General features: G+C 47.9%; 1 protein-coding gene across 5 annotated transcripts in view; it reads right to left on the reverse strand.

Annotated features, from left to right (window-relative positions):
* LOC128701320 (mucin-2-like) overlaps positions 1-26,229 on the reverse strand; it is a 648,393-nt gene that overhangs the window by 180,021 nt on the left and 442,143 nt on the right. The window contains exon 1 of one of the 5 annotated variants that reach the window (XM_070100365.1): positions 10,835-10,974. The exons of the other annotated variants lie outside the window; for them this stretch is intronic. The gene's annotated coding sequence lies outside the window, so the exon portion shown is untranslated. Of the gene's footprint in view, positions 1-10,834; positions 10,975-26,229 lie in introns of those variants that run through there. 5 annotated transcript variants of the gene reach the window in all.

Genomic DNA, 26,229 nt, shown 5'->3' on the forward strand with positions numbered 1-26,229 from the left:
CACTGTGTTGCTGTGTGTCTACCAGCACACTGTGCTGCTGTGTGTCTACCAGCACACTGTGTTGCTGTGTGTCTACCAGCACACTGTGTTGCTGTGTGTCTACCAGGACACTGTGTTGCTGTGTGTCTACCAGCACACTGTGTTGCTGTGTGTCTACCAGCACACTGTGTTGCTGTGTGTCTACCAGCACACTGTGTTGCTGTGTGTCTACCAGCACACTGTGCTGCTGTGTGTCTACCAGCACACTGTGCTGCTGTGTGTCTACCAGCACACCGTGCTGCTGTGTGTCTACCAGCACACTGTGTTGCTGTGTCTACCAGCACACGGTGTTGCTGTGTGTCTACCAGCACACTGTGTTGCTGTGTGTCTACCAACACACTGTGTTGCTGTGTGCTACCAGCACACTGTGTTGCTGTGTCTACCAGCACACTGTGCTGCTGTGTGTCTACCAGCACACTGTTGCTGTGTCTACCAGCACACTGTGCTGCTGTGTCTATCAGCACACTGTGTTGTTGTGTCTACCAGCACACTGTGCTGCTGTGTGTCTACCAGCACACTGTGTTGCTGTGTGTCTACCAGCACACTGTGTTGCTGTGTCTACCAGCACACTGTGTTGCTGTGTGTCTACCAGCACACTGTGTTGCTGTGTGTCTACCAGCACACTGTGTTGCTGTGTGTCTACCAGCACACTGTTGCTGTGTCTACTAGCACACTGTGTTGCTGTGTGTCTACCAGCACACTGTGTTGCTGTGTCTACCAGCACACTGTGCTGCTGTGTGTCTACCAGCACACTGTGTTGCTGTGTGTCTACCAGCACACTGTGTTGCTGTGTGTCTACCAGCACACTGTGTTGCTGTGTCTACCAGCACACTGTGTTGCTGTGTGTCTACCAGCACACTGTGTTGCTGTGTCTACCAGCACACTGTGCTGCTGTGTGTCTACCAGCACACTGTGTTGCTGTGTGTCTACCAGCACACTGTGTTGCTGTGTGTCTACCAGCACACTGTGTTGCTGTGTCTACCAGCACACTGTGTTGCTGTGTGTCTACCAGCACACTGTGTTGCTGTGTGTCTACCAGCACACTGTGTTGCTGTGTGTCTACCAGGACACTGTGTTGCTGTGTCTACCAGCACACTGTGTTGCTGTGTGTCTACCAGCACACTGTGTTGCTGTGTCTACCAGCACACTGTGTTGCTGTGTGTCTACCAGCACACTGTGCTGCTGTGTGTCTACCAGCACACTGTGTTGCTGTGTGTCTACCAGCACACTGTTGCTGTGTCTACTAGCACACTGTGTGCTACCAGCACACTGTGTTGCTGTGTCTACCAGCACACTGTGTTGCTGTGTCTACCAGCACACTGTGTTGCTGTGTGTCTACCAGCACACTGTGTTGCTGTGTGTCTACCAGCACACTGTGTTGCTGTGTGTCTACCAGCACACTGTGCTGCTGTGTGTCTACCAGCACACTGTGTTGCTGTGTCTACCAGCACACTGTGTTGCTGTGTGTCTACCAGCACACTGTTGCTGTGTCTTCCAGCACACTGTGTTGCTGTGTGTCTACCAGCACACTGTGTTGCTGTGTGTCTACCAGCACACTTTTGCTGTGTCTACCAGCACACTGTGTTGCTGTGTGTCTACCAGCACACTGTTGCTGTGTCTACCAGCACACTGTGTTGCTGTGTGTCTACCAGCACACTGTTGCTGTGTCTACCAGCACACTGTGTTGCTGTGTGTCTACCAGCACACTGTTGCTGTGTCTACTAGCACACTGTGTGCTACCAGCACACTGTGTTGCTGTGTGTCTACCAGCACACTGTGTTGCTGTGTCTACCAGCACACTGTGTTGCTGTGTGTCTACCAGCACACTGTGTTGCTGTGTCTACCAGCACACTGTGTTGCTGTGTGTCTACCAGCACACTGTGTTGCTGTGTCTACCAGCACACTGTGTTGCTGTGTGTCTACCAGCACACTGTGTTGCTGTGTGTCTACCAGCACGCTGTGTTGCTGTGTGTCTACCAGCACACTGTTGCTGTGTTTACTAGCACACTGTGTTGCTGTGTGTCTACCAGCACACTGTGTTGCTGTGTGTCTACCAGCACACTGTTGCTGTGTCTACCAGCACACTGTGTTGCTGTGTCTACTAGCACACTGTGTGCTACCAGCACACTGTGCTGCTGTGTGTCTACCAGCGCACTGTGTTGCTGTGTCTACCAGCACACTGTGTTGCTGTGTGTCTACCAGCACACTGTGCTGCTGTGTGTCTACCAGCACACTGTGTTGCTGTGTCTACCAGCACACTGTGTTGCTGTGTCTACTAGCACACTGTGTGCTACCAGCACACTGTTGCTGTGTCTACTAGCACACTGTGTGCTGCCAGCACACTGTGTTGCTGTGTGTCTACCAGCACACTGTTGCTGTGTCTACTAGCACACTGTGTGCTACCAGCACACTGTGTTGCTGTGTGCTACCAGCACACTGTGTTGCTGTGTGCTACCAGCACACTGTGCTGCTGTGTGTCTACCAGCACACTGTGTTGCTGTGTGTCTACCAGCACACTGTCTACCAGCACATTGTGTCTACCAGCACACTGTCTACCAGCACATTGTCTACCAGCGCACTGTGTGTCTACCAGCACAGTGTATCAACCAGAAGAGTGTGTCAACCAGCACAGTGTGTCTACCAGCACACTGTCTACCAGCACACTGTGTGTACCAGCACACTGTCTACCAGCACACTGTGTGTACCAGCACACTGTCTACCAGCACACCGTGTGTACCAGCACACTGTGTGTCTACCAGCACACTGTGTGTACCAGCACACTGTCTACCAGCACACTGTGTGTACCAGCACACTGTCTACCAGCACACTATGTGTACCAGCACACTGTCTACCAGCACACTGTGTGTACCAGCACACTGTGTGTCTACCAGCACACTGTGTACCAGCACACTGTCTACCAGCACACTGTGTGTACCAGCACACTGTGTGTCTACCAGCACACTGTGTGTACCAGCACACTGTCTACCAGCACACTGTGTGTACCAGCACATTGTCTACCAGCACACTGTCTACCAGCACACTGTGTGTGTACCAGCACACTGTCTACCAGCACACTGTGTGTACCAGCACACTGTGTGTACCAGCACACTGTCTACCAGCACACTGTGTGTACCAGCACACTGTGTACCAGCACACTGTCTACCAGCACACTGTGTGTACCAGCACACTGTGTGTCTACCAGCACACTGTGTGTACCAGCACACTGTCTACCAGCACACTGTGTTGAAGATCTTAACATACGAGTGAGACACATGTGCAACACTTGGGTATCTTTACTAAAGAAACGTTTCGCCACACAGTGGCATCATCAGTCCTATACAAAGAAGAATGGTGAAGATCTGAAGCTTGAGGTAATCAGTCCCTCAGTGTTTTCAAGACTGATTACACCATCTCCAGGCTGAGGGACTGATTACTGTGTGGCGAAACGTTTCCTTAATAAAGATACCCAAGAGTTGCACATGTGTCTAATTTATCAACTTGTCGGTTATCTGGACAATTTATCCACATACGTGTTGCACATGTTCCTTATTTATTAACTTGCGGGTATTGGATACCATTTATAAAGGTCGTATTGTACGGTCTGATTAACCGGGTTGTAGTGGTTACGTGTGGTTAACACTAACAACCTGAGTGAACACATGATAGAGCTGATGCTTGCGCTGTTGTTGACTATGGTTGGGCTGTTGCTAATTATAGTTGGGTTGTTGACTATGGTTGAGTTGTTGCTGACTATGGTTGAGTTGTTGCTGACTATGGTTGAGCTGTTGCTAATTATAGTTGGGTTGCTGACTATGGTTGAGTTGTTGCTGACTATGGTTGAGTTGTTGTTGACTATGGTTGAGTTGTTGCTGACTATGGTTGAGTTGTTGCTGACTATGGTTGAGTTGTTGCTGACTATGGTTGAGTTGTTGCTGACTATGGTTGAGTTGTTGCTGACTATGGTTGAGTTGTTGCTGACTATGGTTGAGTTGTTGCTGACTATGGTTGAGTTGTTGCTGACTATGGTTGAGTTGTTGATGACTATGGTTGAGTTGTTGATGACTATGGTTGAGTTGTTGTTGACTATGGTTGAGTTGTTGTTGACTATGGTTGAGTTGTTGTTGACTGTGGTTGGGTTGTTGCTGACTATGGTTGAGTTGTTGGCTATTGTTGGGTTGTTGCTGACTATGGTTGAGTTGTTGTTGACTATGGTTGAGTTGTTGTTGACTGTGGTTGGGTTGTTGCTGACTATGGTTGAGTTGTTGGCTATTGTTGGGTTGTTGCTGACTATGGTTGAGTTGTTGTTGACTATGGTTGAGTTGTTGACTATGGTTGAGTTGTTGTTGACTATGGTTGAGTTGTTGTTGACTATAGTTGAGTTGTTGTTGACTATGGTTGAGTTGTTGTTGACTATGGTTGAGTTGTTGCTGACTATGGTTGAGTTGTTGACTATGGTTGAGTTGACTGTGGTTGGGTTGTTGCTGACTATGGTTGAGTTGTTGTTGACTGTGGCTGAGTTGTTGTTGACTGTGGTTGGGTTGTTGCTGACTATGGTTGAGTTGTTGTTGACTATGGTTGAGTTGTTGACTATGGTTGAGTTGTTGACTATGGTTGAGTTGTTGTTGACTATGGTTGAGTTGTTGGTGAGTGTGGTTTGGTTGTTGCTGACTATGGTTGAGTTGTTGCTGACTATGGTTGGGTTGCTGCTGACTATGGTTGAGTTGTTGTTGACTGTGGTTGGGTTGTTGCTGACTATGGTTGAGTTGTTGACTATGGTTGGGTTGTTGCTGACTATGGTTGAGTTGCTGACTATGGTTGGGTTGTTTTTGACAATGGTTGAGTTGTTGCTGACTATGGTTGAGTTGCTGACTATGGTTGGGTTGTTGCTGACTATGGTTGGGTTGTTGTTGACTATGGTTGAGTTGTTGCTGACTATGGTTGAGTTGCTGACTATGGTTGAGTTGTTGACTATGGTTGAGTTGTTGACTATGGTTGAGTTGTTGCTGACTATGGTTGAGTTGCTGGCTATGGTTGAGTTGTTGTTGACTATGGTTGAGTTGTTGCTGACTATGGTTGAGTTGTTGCTGACTATGGTTGAGTTGTTGCTGACTATGGTTGAGTTGCTGACTATGGTTGGGTTGTTGTTGACTATGGTTGGGTTATTGTTGACTGTGGTCGAGTTGTTGACTATGGTTGGGTTGTTGACTATGGTTGGGTTGTTGTTGACTATGGTTGACTATGGTTGAGTTGCTGTTGACTATGGTTGGGTTGTTGATTGTGGTTGGGTTGTTGACTATGGTTGAGTTGTTGCTGACTATGGTTGGGTAGTTGTTGACTATGGTTGAGTTGTTGCTGACTATGGTTGGGTAGTTGTTGACTATGGTTGGGTTGTTGCTGACTATGGTTGGGTTATTGACTGTGGTTGAGTTGTTGTTGACCATGGTTGGGTTGTTGTTGGCCATGGTTGGGTTGTTGTTGACTATGGTTGAGTTGTTGACTATGGTTGAGGTGTTGTTGACTATGGTTGAGTTGTTGCTGACTATGGTTGAGTTATTGTTGACCATGGTTGAGTTGTTGCTGACTATGGTTGAGTTGTTGACTATGGTTGAGTTGTTGTTGACTATGGTTGAATTGTTGTTGACTATGGTTGAGCTATTGACTATGGTTGAGTTGTTGTTGACTATGGTTGAGTTATTGACTATGGTTGAGTTGTTGTTGACTATGGTTGAGTTGTTGACTATGGTTGAGTTGTTGTTGACTATGGTTGGGTTGTTGCTGACTATGGTTGAGTTGTTGCTGACTATGGTTGAGTTGTTGCTGACTATGGTTGAGTTGTTGCTGACTATGGTTGAGTTGTTGCTGACTATGGGCTCTTGCTTCTACCTTTGATATACCTTTGATAAATTTCGAGAGTTTTTCTACTCCCGCAGACCGGTCTGGTGGTGCCGGCGGTGGTGCTGCCAGCACACATCAGTGGTGGTGCTTGAGCGTGGTGGTGATGGGTGACTAGCACCACACTTCACACTTGCCCAACCTTCCCTAAAGTGCTCCGGTGTGGAGCTATACCAACACCAGCAATGTTAAGCCAGTGTGATGAAAGATGAACACTTACGTGTGAGTTTCCTTGAGTCAACCCCTCCCTCCCCCCGTACACACACACACACACACACACACACACACAAACACACAAACACACACACACACAAACACACACACACACAAACACGATAGAGTTTGGCATGATAATGAAATATAAAATACTGAGAGGAATTGATAAGGTGGATAGGGACAGGATGTTTCAGAGAGGGGACACAGCAACAAGAGGACACAACTGGAAGTCGAAGACTCGGATGAGCCACAGGGATGTTAGGAAGTATTTCTTCAGTCATTGAGTTGTCAGGAAGTGGAACAATGTGCAGAGTGATGTAGTGGAGGCAGGATCCATACATAGCTTTACGAAGAGGCATGATAAAGCTCATGGAGCAGGGAGAGAGTGGCCCTAGTAGTGATCAGTGAAGAGGCGGGGCCAGGAGCTATGAATCGATCCTTGCAACACAAATAGATGAGTACACACACACACACACACACACACACACACACACACACACACACACACACACACACACACACACACACAACCTTACTGTTTCTTGATGTAGAAGTACCCTGAGGATGCCACTGACCACGAGATAAGGTCCACAGATCTTTGTCTCGCAGCATCACCGCCGCGACGTTGAGCTGAAGTAATCGTTCACGCGAAGAATTTAGAAACTTTCCGTGTTTTATTTTTCAACACATTTCAATTTCGCAATGATTTAATACTGTGGTGAGTTGAGCTTGACACAGAGAGCCGTCATCAAGCCTCAAGATAACAAGTATTACTGGTCGCCCTATAGCCAAAATATTGTTGTATATGAACTGTGGCTGCTGTATTACCCTTGTGGATTTAGCGCTTGGTTCTAATTGTGTACTTTCATGGTATACATTGCCGACAAGATGAATTAGGTACACGTGTAATATCTGGGTATATTTATAGGCGTTCCGCCATCCAGTGATGACGTCGTCTTTTGTATATACTGCTACAGTCGTACCATTATGTCCTTGAAGTTGTACTGATGAAGCCACTGGATGGCGAAACGTCTATAAGATGACCAGATATTGCATATGTGTCTAAAACTTCCGCTAAAATATTGCACTATATGATATATAGTCGAACACCTGCAGTGATAGGCTTCACTATATGATATATTGTATGGACACCTGGAGTCTGCAACTACACTCTTATAGACACCTAGAGTCTGCAACTACACTCTTATGGACACCTGGAGTCTGCAACTACACTCTTATGGACACCTGGAGTCTGCAACTACACTCTTATGGACACCTGGAGTCTACAACTACAATCTTATGGACACCTGGAGTCTGCAACTACACTCTTATGGACACCTGGAGTCTGCAACTACACTCTTATGGACGCCTGGAGTCTGCAACTACACTCTTATGGACACCTGGAGTCTGCAACTACACTCTTATGGACACCTGGAGTCTGCAACTACACTCTTATGGACACCTGGAGTCTGCAACTACACTCTTATGGACACCTGGAGTCTGCAACTACAATCTTATGGACACCTGGAGTCTGCAACTACACTCTTATGGACACCTGGAGTCTGCAACTACACTCTTATGGACGCCTGGAGTCTGCAACTACACTCTTATGGACACCTGGAGTCTGCAACTACACTCTTATGGACACCTGGAGTCTGCAACTACACTCTTATGGACACCTGGAGTCTGCAACTACACTCTATGGACACCTGGAGTCTGCAACTACACTCTTATGGACACCTGGAGTCTGCAACTACACTCTTATGGACACCTGGAGTCTGCAACTACACTCTTATGGACGCCTGGAGTCTGCAACTACACTCTTATGGACACCTGGAGTCTGCAACTACACTCTTATGGACACCTGGAGTCTGCAACTACACTCTTATGGACACCTGGAGTCTGCAACTACACTCTTATGGACACCTGGAGTCTGCAACTACAATCTTATGGACACCTGGAGTCTGCAACTACACTCTTATGGACACCTGGAGTCTGCAACTACACTCTTATGGACGCCTGGAGTCTGCAACTACACTCTTATGGACACCTGGAGTCTGCAACTACACTCTTATGGACACCTGGAGTCTGCAACTACACTCTTATGGACACCTGGAGTCTGCAACTACACTCTTATGGACACCTGGAGTCTGCAACTACAATCTTATGGACGCCTGGAGTCTGCAACTACACTCTTATGGACGCCTGGAGTCTGCAACTACACTCTTATGGACACCTGGAGTCTGCAACTACACTCTTATGGACACCTGGAGTCTGCAACTACACTCTTACGGACACCTGGAGTCTGCAACTACACTCTTATGGACACCTGGAGTCTGCAACTACAATCTTATGGACACCTGGAGTCTGCAACTACAATCTTATGGACACCTGGAGTCTGCAACTACACTCTTATGGACACCTGGAGTCTGCAACTACACTCTTATGGACACCTGGAGTCTGCAACTACACTCTTATGGACACCTGGAGTCTGCAACTACACTCTTATGGACACCTGGAGTCTGCAACTACAATCTTATGGACGCCTGGAGTCTGCAACTACACTCTTATGGACGCCTGGAGTCTGCAACTACACTCTTATGGACACCTGGAGTCTGCAACTACACTCTTATGGACACCTGGAGTCTGCAACTACACTCTTACGGACACCTGGAGTCTGCAACTACACTCTTATGGACACCTGGAGTCTGCAACTACAATCTTATGGACACCTGGAGTCTGCAACTACAATCTTATGGACACCTGGAGTCTGCAACTACACTCTTATGGACACCTGGAGTCTGCAACTACACTCTTATGGACACCTGGAGTCTGCAACTACACTCTTATGGACACCTGGAGTCTACAACTACACTCTTCTGTGTGATACACTGATGACAGAAATATCAGGTAGATTACCCTGACATATTCCAGCACACAGTAAAGGAATGTGTCAGTCTGAGCAGGAGACTTCAACAGGATAATGAGGATATCGTCCAGTATTCCAATACAAGTGAATATTAAAATGGTACACAATACCGACAGGTTGATAAGTAAGACACTTGTGCAATAGTCTTCAAGGGTGACGGACTGATGACATCGTCTTTACATCTCTACTGTTGCTAACTCTTCTGTACTTGACTGAAGAAGCCTACTGTGTAGGCGAAATGTTTCGAAATAAAGATACCTAACTGTTGCACATGTGTCTTACTCATCATTGCACTACAAGGTTGGTAGCTAGAGCCCAGCCAGAGAACAAGATTACTTTCCGGCCTTCTTCAGATCCTCCTGGGGAGTGAGCAGAGGACTCAGGATGAGCGCCACAGGACTGACACTTAGGGCAGGCATGGGAAATGTTCAGCTTAGGAAGTAGAAAGCAAAACACTGGGCAGACGGTGCAATATACCCAAGTGAAAAGCAGGGGCGCCATTAGTACACTAAGACAAAACACAATAAGTGTCAGAGGCCCAAGACTGTTCAACAGCCTCCCGCCAGGCACGGTGGCCCGTGGCAGACTTCAGTAGTGTCAGCCTGAGCTGACAGACTTCGGTAGTGTCGTCTGAGCTGACAGACTTCAGTAGTGTCAGTCTGAGCTGACAGACTTCAGTAGGACAATGAGAATATCGTCAAGTATTCCATATAAATGTTCACCAGCTTCAGAGGTTTCTTCCAGTATAGCCGCAGTTACTATCACTTGGTAATTACCATCTCTCAAGATTGTATTATGTAAGCAAGGTGACGTGATGCCGCAAGGTAAGCGTAAGTCTGGGCTCAACCCAGTAGAAAGGGAACTCCCATAACAGCTGTGATCCAGCCAGCCAGCCAGCCAGCCAGCCAGCCAGCCAGCCAGCCAGCCAGCCAGCCAGCAGCAGCAGCCTAGGACCGGTCAGAACGTAGGCAGGACACACTGCAGAGTCATTTAACCCAGGAATACCCTGTACAAGAGTGCACACTACCTCCTGAGCACCTTACTTCTTATTCTCTTTGTATTCCGTACTTCTGATGAGTTCTCAAAGTTTTTAAATTCCCAGAGCCCGGCTCGCTTGGTGCGTGCCTTGTCAACCAGACTATTGCTGCTGGTGGCCCGCTGCCCCACATATCCATCACAGCCTGGTTGATCTGGCACCTGGTGAAGATAATTGTCCAGCAGCTTCTGATATCTTCTGGTAAAATGTTGAATAATCTGGGACCACGAATGTTGATACAGTGTTCCTTTATTGTGTCCACAGCGTCTCTGTTTTTCACTGAGTTTATTTTATGCTTCCTCCCATATCTCTTGCTCCAGTATATTGTTATGGCAGTGTGCAGATTTGAGGCCAGACCCTCGAGTGCTTTCCAGATACCATGTATCTCTCCCTCCTCAGCTCCAGTGAGTACAAATTTAAGACTTAAAGCGTTCTCGTAATTTAAATGCTTTACTGGCTCTATGCGGACCCTTAAACGATCTCTACATGTTCCAGCTCTGATATTTCTCCTGTACTTTACGGAGCTGTCAACACTGAACAATATTCCAACTGAGACAGAGCACAAGATATGTCTCATTTAGAATATGAAGCAATGTCAATGGTGACAATGGTATTACTTCCGTGCTTTGAAAGTTCTCATTATCAACCCGTCATCCTCCTGGCTATCGTGACCTTGGTCTTATTGTGTTCTTTGAAAAAAGGTCAGCTGACATAATTATTACCACCATTATTGCTGCTGCTGCCGCTGTGACTACCGCTACGCAATTTCCATAGCTGCCGCTGTCACTCGTTACCACCGCCGATCTTCTTGCCCCCTGCGCTTTTCCTGCCGCCGCCACTGTCACCACCGCCGCTACTGACACCGTCAGTGGTGCCAGGGGAGTATGAGAGGAAGCGTCACACCTGTGAGGATTACAACACCACTACAACCACTGGTGGACCGGTGCCAAGCGTCAAGTGTATCCACCGTAACCACCACCACGACTGTGGAGGTGCAGGGGTAGTGCTGGTTGTGGTGGAAGGGTAGTGATGGTGGTGGACGTGGCGAGAGTAGTGGTACAATAATGTAGGTGGTAGAGGTACCGGAGTCAAAAAATACAGTAGTGCGCGCCCTAGCCACGACACTAAGAACAGACGCGATCTTCATTTAAACAATGACAACAACTTTATAAAGGTCTCAGAAGCAAGACTTACCATCTAAGAAAGTGGTCGTCACGACCGATTATGTTTACACTCCGCAATTATAATCACAGTCAATAACATTTATCAATATTCAGGATCATCCATAATCTTGGAAGTTTTAGCAAGACTTTTTCTCCCAGTAACTGATACTGCGATCACCTAACCTCACTTATTCTACTGGCGACTTATTTCTTTTATCTCAGGACCTCTCTACGACACACAAACATCTTTTATCTCAGGACCTCTCTACGACACGCAAACATCTTTCATCTCAGGACCTCTCTACGACACGCAAACATCTTTTATCTCAGGACCTCTCTACGACACGCAAACATCTTTCATCTCAGGACCTCTCTACGACACACAAACATCTTTTATCTCAGGACCTCTCTACGAAACGCAAACATCTTTTATCTCAGGACCTCTCTACGACACGCAAACATCTTTCATCTCAGGACCTCTCTACGACACGCAAACATCTTTCATCTCAGGACCTCTCTACGACACACAAACATCTTTTATCTCAGGACCTCTCTACGACACGCAAACATCTTTCATCTCAGGACCTCTCTACGACACGCAAACATCTTTTATCTCAGGACCTCTCTACGACACGCAAACATCTTTCATCTCAGGACCTCTCTACGACACACAAACATCTTTTATCTCAGGACCTCTCTACGAAACGCAAACATCTTTTATCTCAGGACCTCTCTACGACACGCAAACATCTTTCATCTCAGGACCTCTCTACGACACGCAAACATCTTTTATCTCAGGACCTCTCTACGACACGCAAACATCTTTTATCTCAGGACCTCTCTACGACACACAAACATCTTTCATCTCAGGACCTCTCTACGACACGCAAACATCTTTCATCTCAGGACCTCTCTACGACACGCAAACATCTTTTATCTCAGGACCTCTCTACGACACGCAAACATCTTTCATCTCAGGACCTCTCTACGACACACAAACATCTTTTATCTCAGGACCTCTCTACGAAACGCAAACATCTTTTATCTCAGGACCTCTCTACGACACGCAAACATCTTTCATCTCAGGACCTCTCTACGACACGCAAACATCTTTCATCTCAGGACCTCTCTACGACACACAAACATCTTTTATCTCAGGACCTCTCTACGACACACAAACATCTTTTATCTCAGGACCTCTCTACGACACGCAAACATCTTTCATCTCAGGACCTCTCTACGACACACAAACATCTTTTATCTCAGGACCTCTCTACGACACGCAAACATCTTTCATCTCAGGACCTCTCTACGACACGCAAACATCTTTCATCTCAGGACCTCTCTACGACACGCAAACATCTTTCATCTCAGGACCTCTCTACGACACACAAACATCTTTATCTCAGGACCTCTCTACGACACACAAACATCTTTTATCTCAGGACTTCTCTACGACACACAAACATCTTTATCTCAGGACCTCTCTACGACACACAAACATCTTTCATCTCAGGACCTCTCTACGACACACAAACATCTTTTATCTCAGGACCTCTCTACGACACACAAACATCTTTCATCTCAGGACCTCTCTACGACACACAAACATCTTTCATCTCAGGACCTCTCTACGACCCATATAAACATCTTTCATCTCAGGACCTCTCTACGACCCATATAAACATCTTTCATCTCAGGACCTCTCTACGACCCATATAAACATCTTTCATCTCAGGACCTCTCTACGACCCATATAAACATCTTTCATCTCAGGACCTCTCTACGACCCATATAAACATCTTTCATCTCAGGACCTCTCTACGACACGCAAACATCTTCCATCTCAGGACCTCTCTACGACACGCAAACATCTTTCATCTCAGGACCTCTCTACGACCCATATAAACATCTTTCATCTCAGGACCTCTCTACGACCCATATAAACATCTTTCATCTCAGGACCTCTCTACGACCCATATAAACATCTTTCATCTCAGGACCTCTCTACGACACACAAACATCTTTCATCTCCGGACCTCTCTACGACCCATATAAACATCTTTCCCCCCAGGACCTCTCTACAACCCATATAAACACATGTTACAATTAATAAAGTGTCTAGTGGACAAAACCTCTTCACAATAAAATGCCATAACCCACATTGTGTCTTATTTACAAGACCAGATAACCATCCTTCCATCTCATGCGGTATTACCTGGTTATTTCTGTTCTGTACACAAGCGTTGACAGTATGGTTCTGTACACAAGCGTTGACAGTATGGTTCTGTACACAAGCGTTGACAGTATGGTTCTGTACACAAGCGTTGACAGTATGGTTCTGTACACAAGCGTTGACAGTATGGTTCTCTACACAAGCGTTGACAGTATGGTTCTGTACACAAGCGTTGACAGTATGGTTCTGTACACAAGCGTTGACAGTATGGTTCTGTACACAAGCGTTGACAGTATGGTTCTGTACACAAGCGTTGACAGTATGGTTCTGTACACAAGCGTTGACAGTATGGTTCTGTACACAAGCGTTGACAGTATGGTTCTGTACACAAGCGTTGACAGTATGGTTCTGTACACAAGCGTTGACAGTATGGTTCTGTACACAAGCGTTGACAGTATGGTTCTGTACACAAGCGTTGACAGTATGGTTCTGTACACAAGCGTTGACAGTATGGTTCTGTACACAAGCGTTGACAGTATGGTTCTGTACACAAGCGTTGACAGTATGGTTCTGTACACAAGCGTTGACAGTATGGTTCTGTACACAAGCGTTGACAGTATGGTTCTGTACACAAGCGTTGACAGTATGGTAGAGCCTAATAACAACTACAGTAACAACATACTAGAGTGAGAGATATGGGAGGAGGTGCAAGATATACCTAGTAATAGAAGAAGCACCGTGGGCATAATAAAGGAACATTGTATCAACATCCATGACTCAAGACTATTCAACATTTTACCAGAAGATATCAGAAGCATTACTGGGACAAATGTAGTCTTCAAGAGGCAACTGGATCACTGCCTTCGTCCAGTGCCAGATCAACCAGGCTGTGATGGATATGTGAACCACTGGGCCGCCAGCAGCAACAGTCTAGTTGACCAAGTAACAGGCAAATGTCTGGTCCAGGGCAGGGCTCCGGGAATAGAAAAACTCTGGAAACTCATCAAAGGTATATCAGAGGAATGAGGGGACGCATGGAGATGAGAGGTGGCGTTACGGTGTGAGGGGAAGATAGAGGGGGAGAGAATTTAATGGGGATGGGGTAATTAGGGACGAGGGGGGAGGAGGAGAGGAGGGCACATACCAGCGGACAGAGTTGCTGCTGACGCCACGAGGCAATGACCTAACATATGTGGGCGTGGTCCCTGGGGTGGGCGTGGTCCCTGGGGTGGGCGTGGTCCCTAGGGTCCTCAGTACCACCCTTCACCGCCACACCCTCTAGACCTGTCAGGTCCTATACACAGGTTTTAGTGGTGTCACTTGTTCCATGCTCCACTACCACGCAGCTGCTGGTGGTGGTGGTGGTGGTGAAAGTAATGGTGGTGGTGAACGTAGTGGTGGTGGTGCACGTGGTGGTGATGGAAGTGGTGAAGGTAGTGGTGGTGCAGGTGGTGGTGCAGATAGTGGTGGTGGTGCAGGTGGTGGTGCAGATAGTGGTAGGGGTGGTGCAAGTGGTGGTGATGGAAATGGTAATGGTGGTGCAGATAGTGGTGGTTGTGGTGGTGCAGGTGGTGGTAATGCAGATGGTGGTGGTGGTGTAACAGAGGGGACAAGGTTGAACCACCTGCTACAACACCTTCCTGTCTTAATAGTGAATATGTTGACCTTTCAGTAGGTGAGGTAAACAGGTCATTACACCCCACCAGTCTATCCTCCTCCTCGTCATCAGTCAGTACTTAACTCTGACTTAAGACACAGTCGGCTGTGTCACTGTCAAACAACAATTCAACACTTATTGTCTGACTCTTTATTAACGTATACTTACCCAGTCAAGATCTTCTGTCAGTTTTTCCAACAGTGTCTTCTACATCACTCCAGTCATTGGTATTATCCTATACAAAAGAAGGAGCACTGCAACAGACCTACTGGCCCATGCTTATAAACGACAGTCTAACACTGTCGACCCAAACCTAACCTAACCCTACAAACCTAACCTAATCCAGTCAAACCTAACTTAACCCAAACCTGTCAAACCTAACTTAACCCAAACCTGTCAAACCTAGCCTAACCAACCCTGTCAAACCTAACCTAACCCAACCCTGTCAAACCTAGCCTAACCAACCCTGTCAAACCTAACCTAACCCAACCCTGTCAAACCTAGCCTAACCCAACCCTGTCAAACCTAACCTAACCCAACCCTGTCAAACCTAGCCTAACCCACAATCCAGGGCAACATGGGTTCAGGGCAGGTCGCTCCTGCCTCTCACAACTACTGGATCACTATGACATGGCCTTGGATGCACTGGAAGAAAATCAGAATGCAGATGTAATATACACAGACTTTGCAAAAGCATTTGACAAATGCGATCATGGCGTAATAGCCCATAAAATACGTGCTAAAGGAATAACTGGGAAAGTGGGGAGATGGATCTTCAACTTCCTAACAAATCGAACACAAAGAGTAGTGGTCAACAGAGTTAAATCGGAGGCTGCCATAGTGAAGAGCTCTGTTCCACAAGGCACAGTACTCGCCCCCATCTTATTCCTTATCCTCATATCAGACATAAACAGAGATATACACCACAGCACCGTATCATCCTTTGCTGATGATACTAGGATCTGCATGAGGCTGTCATCTGCTGAGGACGCGGTTAACCTCCAAGAAGATATAAACAAAGTTTTCCAGTGGGCAACGGTAAACAATATGATGTTCAATGAGGACAAATTCCAACTACTCCGTTATGGAAAACTGGAGGAGATAATAACTAGAACAGAGTATACTACTGACTCCGGCCATACAATAGAGCGGAAAAATAATGTAAGGGACCTGGGAGTAGTAATGTCTGAGGATCTCACTTTCAAGGATCACAACAGTGCCACGATCGCACGTGCAAAGAAAATGATAGGATGGATAATGAGAACTTTCAAAACGAGAGATGCCAAGCCCATGATGATCCTTTTCAAATCACTTGTTCTCTCTAGGCTGGAATACTGCTGTACATTAACATCTCCATTCAAAGCAGGTGAAATCGCAGATCTAGAGAGTGTACAGAGATCCTTTACTGCACGTATAAGTTCTGTCAAGCACCTTAACTACTGGGAACGCTTGGAAGCACTTGACTTGTACTCGTTGGAACGCAGGAGGGAGAGATATATCATAATCTACACTTGGAAAATCTTGGAAGGAATGGTCCCAAATCTGCACACAGAAATCACTCCCTACGAAAGTAAAAGACTGGGCAGGCGATGCAAAATGCCCCCAATAAAAAGTAGGGGCGCCATTGGTACACTAAGGGAAAACACCATAAGTGTTCGGGGCCCAAAACTGTTCAACAGCCTCCCATCAAGCATTAGGGGAATTGCCAATAAACCCCTGGCTGCCTTCAAGAGAGAGCTGGACAGATACCTAAAGTCAGTGCCGGATCAGCCGGGCTGTGGCTCGTACGTTGGACTGCGTGCGGCCAGCAGTAACAGCCTAGTTGATCAGGCCCTGATCCATCGGGAGGCCTGGTCATGGACCGGGCCGCGGGGGCGTTGATCCCCGGAATAACCTCCAGGTAACCTCCAGGTAACCCAACCCTGTCAAACCTAACCTAACCCAACCCTGTCAAATCTAACCTAACCCAACCCTGTCAAACCTAACCCTGTCAAACTTAACCTAACTTAACCCTGATAGGTTAGGTTAGGTTAATTTAGATTATCTAAGGTATTTGGGGCTAGATAAGTATAGGTTAGTTTAACACTAATTACCAAAGGTTTACATAATTTAACAGTATTTAACGAATAAACGTAAATAATGTTGAACTAGCGGTCCAGCACCCGCGATGGACCGCTAAGGTGGAGGGAGCGATGGACCGCCAAGGTGGAGGGAGCGATCGACCGCCAAGGAGGAGGGAACGATGGACCGCCAAGGTGGAGGGAGCGATGGACCGCCAAGGAGGAGGGAGCGATGGACCGCCAAGGAGGAGAGAACGATGGACCGCCAAGGTGGAGGGAGCGATGGACCGCCTAGGAGGAGGGAACGATGGACCGCCAAGGTGGAGGGAGCGATGGACCGCCAAGGAGGAGGGAACGATGGACCGCCAAGGTGGAGGGAGCGATGGACCGCCAAGGAGGAGGGAGCGATGGACCGCCAAGGAGGAGGGAACGATGGACCGCTAAGGTGGAGGGAGCGATGGACCGCCAAGGAGGAGGGAACGATGGCCCGCCAAGGTGGAGGGAGCGATGGACCGCCAAGGAGGAGGGAGCGATGGACCGCCAAGGTGGAGGGAGCGATGGACCGCCAAGGAGGGAGCGATGGACCGCCAAGGAGGAGAGAACGATGGACCGCCAAGGTGGAGGGAGCGATGGACCGCCAAGGAGGGAGCGATGGACCGCCAAGGAGGAGGGAACGATGGACCGCCAAGGTGGAGGGAGCGATGGACCGCCAAGGAGGAGGGAGCGATGGACCGCTAAGGTGGAGGGAGCGATGGACCGCCAAGGTGGAGGGAGCGATGGACCGCCAAGGAGGAGGGAGCAATGGACCGCTAAGGTGGAGGGAGCGATGGACCGCCAAGGTGGAGGGAGCGATGGACCGCCAAGGAGGAGGGAGCGATGGACCGCCAAGGAGGAGGGAACAATGGACCGCCAAGGTGGAAGGAACGATGGACCGCCAAGGAGGAGGGAGCGATGGACCGCCAAGGAGGAGGGAACAATGGACCGCCAAGGTGGAAGGAACGATGGACCGCCAAGGAGGAGGGAACGATGGACCGCCAAGGTGGAGGGAGCGATGGACCGCTAAGGTGGAGGGAGCGATGGACCGCCAAGGTGGAGGAAGGCAAGGGGTCTTGTCAGCAGTGACTGACAGTATGCACATTGCTGACACAACAGTTTACTTAATCATGTGTGCCTCACCCAAAAGCAGGGGTGCGGTGGGCACAATAAGGGAACACTGTATCAACATCCGTGGTCCCAGATTATTCAACATCTTACCAGAAGATAACAAACACTGCTGGAACAAGTGTAGAAGTCTTCAAGAGAAAACTGAACAAGTATCTTCACTAGGTGCCAGATCAACCACAACCTGTTAAGGGAAGAGGGCCGTGCCAGGAGCTAGAGACTAACCACAACCAGATTACCAGCTTCTAGGGTACTTGTGGGCGGCGGTCGGGCCACTAAGAGGGCGGCGGGTCATCCTTCACCCGGGCGGGCGGGCGGCCGCCCTCTCCCTCTAGGCTAATTTATTAAATGAGCTCTCACGAGCCGCTCCTGCCACCCACCACCAGTGCCATCACCCTATCTGCTTGACGCTCTGATCAACCAGACTACTGGCGCTTGCACCTCGAACTAGCTTTATATTTGAGGGAAAACCACTGAAGAGGCTTGAGACATTAATGCATAATTAACTTGATGAGGACGGTTTGGTTGGTGCTGGACCACTGGCAAGTCACAACTGACGAAAGAAAATGCGAACAAGCCAGAATATTAGTAGAAGTAGTAATAATAGTAACCGTAATAGTACTATCGGTAGAAGCAGCAATTACTGTAATAATAGATTGAATAATAAAATGGTATAAAATACCGACAGGTTGTTAGGTAAGACACATATGCAACAGTTAGGTATCGAAATAAAGATACCTAACTGTTGCATATGTGTCTCACATATGTGTCAGACTGTCATCTGCTGAGGACGCGGTTAACCTCCAAGAAGATATAAACAAAGTTTTCCAGTGGGCAACGGTAAACAATATGATGGAAATAAATGGTATCAAATACCGACACAGTGGAAATATAAACACATATGCAGTATAATGCGATCCTTTATTGACAACGTTTCACCCACACAGTGGGCTTTTTCAAGTGTCACACAGATCTACTTGGGGTGGAAGGTACGGGAGTATTTATAGTCATGTTCAGAATGTTGAGGTCAGGTGGAGAATGCTGCATCTGATGATCTACCGGGTGGAGTTATAGAGTCTTGGGTAGCTTGGCAGGGGTATTGGACAAGTTGTGAGTAGACCTTCTGCAGTGTTCTATGTTCTTATGTGGGATAGCGACGAAGAAGTTTCTTGGCGAGTGGTTCAGCTATGTTATAAAAGCCGTTGTTCTGGTTGAAATTGTTGGTTATAGAGATAAGCGATGATTCCAGGATTCTTCGGTATTGAGTGTTGTCTTCTGTGGCGATAAGTCTTGAGTTTCTGTAGTTAATGAAATGGTTGTGTGAATTGCGATGTTGTACACAGGCATTCCTTGTATCGTCAGTCCTGGTTGCATATTGGTGTTCTGAAATACGTGTTTGGAGGTCTCTTGATGTTTCGTCCACATATAATTTGTTGCAGTCATTACAAGAGATTATGTATACCCCTGCAGAGGATGGAAGCTTGTCCTGTCTACTACTGGTGATGTCCTTGATGGTCGTGGTTGTGGAGGTAGATACTTGGAATGATGTATTGGAAAAGATGTTGGAAACACGTTTGGCAATGGAGTTGGTGGGGAGGACTATGTATCTCTTCTCGGCAGTCTTCTCTGGGTGTGTTGAAGATGTTTAATGCCCGTCGTCTGCAGTCTCTGATGAAGTGACGAGGATAGTGGAGTTTAGAAAATACTTGTTCAATTATAGTGCATTCTTCCTCAAGGAACTCATTGCTGCAGATTCTGAGTGCACGCAGGAAGAAGCCTATAATTACACCACGTTTGGTTTTGGTGTCGTGGTGAGAGTGGAAGTGGAGAAGATCGTTTTGGTTGGTGGGTTTTCGATAGACTTTAAAACGAAGTTCGTGGGTGAAAAGTTCGTGTGGGTGAAACGTTGTCAATAAAGGATCACATTATACTGCATATGTGTTTATATAAACAATATGATGTTCAATGAGGACAAATTCCAACTACTCCGTTATGGAAAACTGGAGGAGATAATAACTAGAACAGAGTATACTACTGACTCTGGCCATACAATAGAGCGGAAAAATAATGTAAGGGACCTGGGAGTAGTAATGTCTGAGGATCTCACTTTCAAGGATCACAACAGTGCCACGATCGCACGTGCAAAGGAAATGACAGGATGGATAATGAGAACGTTCAAAACGAGAGATGCCAAGCCAATGATGATCCTTTTCAAATCACTTGTTCTCTCTAGGCTGGAAGACTGCTGTACATTAACATCTCCGTTCAAAGCAGGTGTAGAGTGTATAGAGAACCTTTACTGCACGTATAAGTTCTGTCAAGCACCTTAACAACTGGGAACGTTTGGAAGCACTTGACTTGTACTCGCTGGAACGAAGGCGAGAGAGATATATCATAATCTACACTTAGAAAATCTTAGAAGGAATGGTCCCAAATCTGGACACACAAATCACTCACTACGAAAGTAAAAGATTGGGCAGGCGATGCAAAATACCTCCAATTAAAAGTAGGGGCGTCATTGGTACACTAAGAGAAAATACCATAAGTGTCCGGGGCCCAAAACTGTTCAACAGCCTCCCACCAAGCATAAGGGGAATTACCAATAAACCCCTGGCTGCCTTCAAGAGAGAGCTGGACAGATACCTAAAGTCAGTGCCGGTTCAGCCGGGCTGTGGTTCGTACGTTGGACTGCGTGCGGCCAGTAGTAGCAGCCTGGTTGATCAGGCCCTGATCCACCGGAAGGCCTGGTCATGGACCGGGCCGCGGGGGCATTGATCCCCGGAATAACCTCCAGGTAGTAGTAGTAGTAGTAGTAATAGTAGTAACTGCAGTTACTAGTTGTAGTAGTAGCTGCTAGGAAAATGATAGGTTGGATGACTAGAACCTTCAAACAAGGGATACGAAGACGCTTGTTCTTTCTAGACTGGAATACTGCTGTACACTAACAGCCCCATTCGGAGCAGGCAAAAATTGCAGACCTGGAGAATATGCAGAGAACCTTCACTGCTCGCATAGCTAAATTACTGGGAACTTTTGAAGTCCCTCATCTGTACTCCTTGGAACGTATTCGAGAGGAGTACATTATAATCTACTCCAGAATTTTTTTTTTAAATGGATTGGTCCCAAATCTGTGCACACAAATCGTTCCCCATGAACGTAAGAGGGTTGAAGGTGCAAAATACCTCCAATGAGAAATAGGGGTGCAGCGAGTACACTAAGAAAACTCAATAAGTGTGAAGGGATGAAGATTTTTGAATGCCCTCTCTTCTTACATAAGGGAGATTACCAACAGACCCCTGGCTAGCTTCAAGAAAGAACTGGACAAGTTTCTCAAGACAGTGCCTGATCAGCCAGGGCTGTGGTACCTCTGTTGGACTGCAGGCTGCTAGCACCATCATCCTGGTTGATCAGGCCGTCCACCGGGAAACCTGGTCTGGGACCGGGCCACGAGGGCATTGACGCTCTAGGTAGGTAGCAGATAACCAGCTGTTACTGTTAGCGTTCCGGCAGGCTCACATATACATCGCAGCCTACGTGATCTGGAACTTGCCAGAGGCTGCAGTCCAGGTTCCTCTTGATCTGGTACCTGGAAAAGGCTGCAGTCCAGGTTCCTCTTGATCTGGAACTTGGCAGAGGCTGATAAATTAGACACATGTGCAACTCTTGGGTATCTTTATTGAGGAAACGTTTCGCCACACAGTGGCTTCATCAGTCCATACATAGGAGAAACTTGAAGAACAGGAGGAGAATGAGGTAATCAGTCCCTCAACCTTGAGTCGATGTGTTCAGTCCATCAATCTTGAGTAGAGGCTGCAGTCCAGGTTCCTCTTGATCTGGAACTTGGCAGAGGCTGCAGTCCAGGTTCCTCTTGATCTGGAACTTGGCAGAGGCTGCAGTCCAGGTTCCTCATGAAAACTTCTACCGTTTTTCCGAGCCAAATTTTTCTATATCTACTGGTAGCCATTGAAGTGTATTGGACTACGGATGTTGATACGTTATGCCCAGTGATCCTCTGCTTTTCATTGAGTTTATTCTAAACTTCCATATCTCTGGCTAACACATTCTAACACCATAAGTGATACATGTGTATATTTTAAACGTTTTCTAATGTTCCTTAATCTCTTCGATGGCCGGACGTCTTGACAGTTGTCCAGTGTGTTTATCTGTCGTTAAACATATAATTTAATATGTTAATACAACTCATCCAACTTTAATATAATATTTGTAAGTTTATAACCTTTCATGGCTTTCCAAAGTTTTCCTACTCCCGCAGCCCTGCCTTGGGCCAGGCTCGTCTGGTGCTTGCCTGTTCAACCAGGCTGTGATGGATATGTGGGCTAGTGGGCCGCCAGCAACAAAAGCCTGAACCTTATCACTGAACGTCATGTTATTCTCCATTGCCCACTAGACAACCCTGCTCTGTCCTAACACACGACTAAGCAAGGAGAATATACGTATAATGGAGGGAGTCAGGTGGCATGCTGGGAGAGGGTACTAGTAGTAATACAGTTGTATAGAGACTGGTAGGACGTGACAGCTGTAACTGCCGGACTTCTGCGGAATTGTTAATGACATTAATTAGTGCGGCCTCTATAAACTTTCGTCTGCATAAATCTTCTTCCTTAACGACTAACCTGCTGGCCTCAATGACTTTCACAAGGCGTCCAGCATCGCCTCTGTGATGAACACAGGTGTTTTTACACTCGCCGATGTTGCAAGTATTCTTGTGTTCACAGATTCTAATCTACAGAGATTTGGCTGTTTTCCCTATGTCTCACCTCCCATACATGGTATTATATATACTCTTCCTCCGCTAGTGACACAGTAGCTTTTGTGTTTTGTACCAAATTTTAAACAACGTGAAAGAAGTCAGTGAGTATTTTAACAAACTGTTTATCAAGTATGTTGTACACGCTAGTTTGAACGTCACTGACTGCACAACGATATGACTTGCCGACTCATCTGGGATAAGTTAGTCTTGTTGAGGATACGTGTCCTAAGTTTCCACTGTGGAAATGTGTGGCGAGTTGAACGAATGATTGATCTACATCCTTCCTCCAATTTCGGTATTATGACCGAAGAACGTTATTTTTAAACGTTATTGTAAAACGTTACTTTTAATAAATATTCTGGACCTTACATAAGTGTCTTCTGTTCCACAGATTGAGCTACTGTGGTGGATATGTGGGTCAGTGTGCCACCAACAGCCTGGTTGATCAGGCAAGGCTGGCCCAAGACAGGGCTCGGAGTAGAAAAACAACACTCCGAACTCATGAAAGGTACAGGTAGGTTAGGTTAAGTTCGTCAGGAAGCAGGACTAGCGTGTCCTAATGCGGGTTTTAGTCATATGATGACCAGCAGCTGGCGCTATTAGTCATGTGACCGACGCCTTACACTGGCGTACCAGTCCACCCCTTTAAAAATTATGGTAATAATTCCACTACTTGAGGTGGTGATATATGTTGTGTATTGAGTGACTAAGTTGGACACTACCATCATGGTCCCAGCGGCCCGGTGACAGACCGTGACACCAGCTGTATCACCGGGGATAGTGAGAGAGGGGGATTGAGGGGTAGGGAGAGGGGGGGAGAAGCATCATTAGCACGGCCACTTCCGCCCTGTTATCTGGTCGCCCAAGCGAGGGTCACTCTCCTCCCGCCCCGCGTGTCGTGTCCTCTCCTCCCACCCCGTGTGTTTTGTCCTCTCCTCCCACCCCGTGTGTTTTGTCCTCTCTACGCTGCACCATGTGTCTTGTCCTCCCCTACTTATAACCCAGATTTTTAAAGGAGTGGACTGGTAAGCCAGTGGAAGGCCTCGGTCAAATGACCAAAAGCTCCAACGGCGGGTCATCATATGACTAAGACCCGCGTCAGGGAACACTTGTCCTGTTTCCTGACGAACCTTATGTAACCTTGTCTTCTCCACGCTACACCGTGTGTCGTGTCCTCTCCACGCTACACCGTGTGTCGTGTCCTCTCCACGCTACACCGTGTGTCGTGTCCTCTCCACGCTACACCGTGTGTCGTGTCCTCTCCACGCTACACCGTGTGTCGTGTCCTCTCCACGCTACACCGTGTGTCGTGTCCTCTCCACGCTACACCGCGTGTCGTGTCCTCTCCACGCTACACCGCGTGTCGTGTCCTCTCCACGCTACACCGCGTGTCGTGTCCTCTCCACGCTACACCGCGTGTCGTGTCCTCTCCACCCTACACCGCGTGTCGTGTCCTCTCCACCCTACACCGCGTGTCGTGTCCTCTCCACCCTACACCGCGTGTCGTGTCCTCTCCACCCTACACCGCGTGTCGTGTCCTCTCCACCCTACACCGCGTGTCGTGTCCTCTCCACGCTACACCGTGTGTCGTGTCCTCTCCACGCTACACCGTGTGTCGTGTCCTCTCCACGCTACACCGTGTGTCGTGTCCTCTCCACGCTACACCGTGTGTCGTGTCCTCTCCACGCTAGACCGCGTGTCGTGTCCTCTCCACGCTACACCGCGTGTCGTGTCCTCTCCACGCTACACCGCGTGTCGTGTCCTTTCCACGCTACACCGCGTGTCGTGTCCTCTCCACGCTACACCGCGTGTCGTGTCCTCTCCACGCTACACCGCGTGTCGTGTCCTCTCCACGCTACACCGCGTGTCGTGTCCTCTCCACCCTACACCGCGTGTCGTGTCCTCTCCACCCTACACCGCGTGTCGTGTCCTCTCCACCCTACACCGCGTGTCGTGTCCTCTCCACCCTACACCGAGTGTCGTGTCCTCACCACCCTACCCCGCGTGTCGTGTCCTCTCCACCCTACACCGCGTGTCGTGTCCTCTCCACCCTACACCGCGTGTCGTGTCCTCTCCACCCTACACCGCGTGTCGTGTCCTCTCCACCCTACACCGCGTGTCGTGTCCTCTCCACGCTACACCGCGTGTCGTGTCCTCTCCACCCTACACCGCGTGTCGTGTCCTCTCCACGCTACACCGTGTGTCGTGTCCTCTCCACCCTACACCGCGTGTCGTGTCCTCTCCACGCTACACCGCGTGTCGTGTCCTCTCCACCCTACACCGCGTGTCGTGTCCTCTCCACGCTACACCGTGTGTCGTGTCCTCTCCACGCTACACCGCGTGTCGTGTCCTCTCCACCCTACACCGCGTGTCGTGTCCTCTTCACCCTACACCGCGTGTCGTGTCCTCTCCACCCTACACCGCGTGTCGTGTCCTCTCCACCCTACACCGCGTGTCGTGTCCTCTCCACCCTACACCGCGTGTCGTGTCCTCTCCACCCTACACCGTGTGTCGTGTCCTCTCAACCCTACACCGCGTGTCGTGTCCTCTCCACCCTACACCGTGTGTCGTGTCCTCTCCACCCTACACCGCGTGTCGTGTCCTCTCCACCCTACACCGTGTGTCGTGTCCTCTCCACCCTACACCGCGTGTCGTGTCCTCTCCACGCTACACCGTGTGTCGTGTCCTCTCCACCCTACACCGCGTGTAGTTTGCTCCTAGTATTTAAAGTCACCCAAAGTTTGATACGAGGAAAGAGCTAGGTGTTGCTAGTATGAGTAATAACATCATCAAAAGTAACACTGCTTGGTATTACTAAGTTAAAAACTGAACTAGACACTGTCACCACAAATCTTACAAAATGTCTAGAAGTAAATAAACACAGATGGACTGTGGAAACATACAATTATATATTAAGTTTTATAACCTGCACGAACTGTATCACTGTAGATAACAAGAATACTTCACTCCTCCATGGAAGATGTGTTCATTTAATATCACATACTTGTAAGTCCCTCCCAAGATCATCAATAGTACTACCTTCCTTAAATCACCTGTTAAAACAACTGCTTAATAAGAAATTTCTCACTTAACTGGTTGAGCAGGGTAGCACCAGACGAGCCTGGCCCA

This window comes from Cherax quadricarinatus, chromosome 72 (assembly GCF_038502225.1).
Source record: "Cherax quadricarinatus isolate ZL_2023a chromosome 72, ASM3850222v1, whole genome shotgun sequence".
Classification (NCBI taxonomy): domain Eukaryota; kingdom Metazoa; phylum Arthropoda; class Malacostraca; order Decapoda; family Parastacidae; genus Cherax; species Cherax quadricarinatus.